The sequence below is a fragment of the Mus caroli genome, chromosome 6, assembly GCF_900094665.2.
Source record: "Mus caroli chromosome 6, CAROLI_EIJ_v1.1, whole genome shotgun sequence".
Lineage (NCBI taxonomy): Eukaryota > Metazoa > Chordata > Mammalia > Rodentia > Muridae > Mus > Mus caroli.
Window position 1 is genome coordinate 140,939,902 of NC_034575.1, and position 1,771 is coordinate 140,941,672.

Sequence of the window (1,771 nt, forward strand, 5' to 3'; positions counted from 1 at the left end):
AAACAAAATAGCTGTAGCTTCCTGAAACAGATTTTTTGTTGTTGTTATAAAGTAACCGATCGATTTTTTAAAAAAGATTTTTTAAATGTTTTTCTCTATATTCAAGGTTTGATTTTTATTCACTTGTTTATTTATTTATTTGGACAGGTCTCTCTCTGTGTAGTCCTTGTGTCCTGGAACTCACTATGTAGAGCAGCCTGGCGTTGAACTTACAGAGATCCAATTGCCTTCTCCTCCAAACTGCTGAGACTACAGGCATGTGACACCATGCCTGGCCCTTCTTTGTTTATTTTTAATTATGTATATGTGTGCATGCCTGTGTGGGAATATGTGCACGTGAGGTGCTGACAGAGGCCAAAAGACAGTGCTGGATGCTTGTCACTGGGGCCTCACCTGGTTCTGAGCCATTACATGGGTGTTAGGAAAAAAACTCCAATCCTCTCCAAGAGCAGAAAGTGCTCATAAGCACTGAGCCGTTTCCCTAGCCCCTGAAATCTATTTCCTCCATAGTAAGAAAGCTTAGGCCAAGTTCTATTTTTTTTTTTTTTTTTTTACGATTTATTTATTATTATGTCTAAGTAGCTGCACCAGAAGAGGGCGTGAGATCTAATTACAGGTGGGTTTGTATAAGCCATCATGTGGTTGCTGGGATTTGAACTCGGGACCTTCGGAAGAGCAGTAAGTGCTCTTACCTGTTGAGCCATCTCGCCAGCCCCAAGTTCTATTTTCTAATGACATATTTCTATTAGTAAAATTTGATGTTTACAAGTTCTGTCTATTATGAGCAGCGTCATCGAATGAATGAATTTGAAAATGAAAGAGAGGCTTCATCCAGATGGATATTTTTCAGTGTGTTGTTTGACCAACCTTTGACCCCTTCAAATATACTCACTTCATCTTGTTTTTATGTTTTTTTTTTAAGACAGGATTTCAATATGTAGTTCATGGTGGCTCTACATTCATGATATGACCCAAATTAGTCTAGACTCATGATCTTTGTGCCTCAGCCTCACAAGAGCTGAGATCACTGGTGCGCACTAATATGCCCAGGTGAGTCGTCACTTTTCAAGACCTTTTAGGACTTTCTGGTCTTAGGACTCCACCTTCCCAGAGCACTGCTGGGTGTGCTGAGATGTCTCCTCCCTCCTGACCACAAGGCAGATCGAGCAGAAGGCTTGTGAGTTTAAAAATAGGCCCCTCGGTTTTATATTTTAAGAAACTAGGTTAACATGGAAATTTGTCTGTTTTGTGAATACTCCCCCTCTTTCCTTCCTGTAATATATAAACAATATCTAATTTTAACATTCTATTTCAGTTGTCATATTTTCTGCAAGTACAAAAATCTGGAGGCAAAAAAGATGAGTGTAATTGTATCTTGAAGGAAAACACACACAAGAGAAAAACTGGTGATCGGTATTGCTACTGTTCTTACTGCTGCCAGAGATTTAAGTGGGCTCAGGGTTTGATATCTTTCTCTAGGAAAAAACAAAACTAGGCACAATTAGTTCACTGTTGATCTTGTTTCCCCTACGTTAAGGTAACCCTATTCAAAGTTGACCCAAAATCTTACTGCCCCTGTTATGCTTGGCCCAGAGAATGGAACTATTNGGAGGTGTGGCCTTGTTGGAGTAGGTGTGTCACTGTGGGCATGGGCTTAAGACCCTTGTCCTAGCTCCCTGGTTTGTCAGTTGCACAGCCTCCTGTCCCTTTGTTTTGCTGCCTGATGCTGAAGGTGTCTTCAAACAGAACTTGCTTTCTCATTGTTGACCCA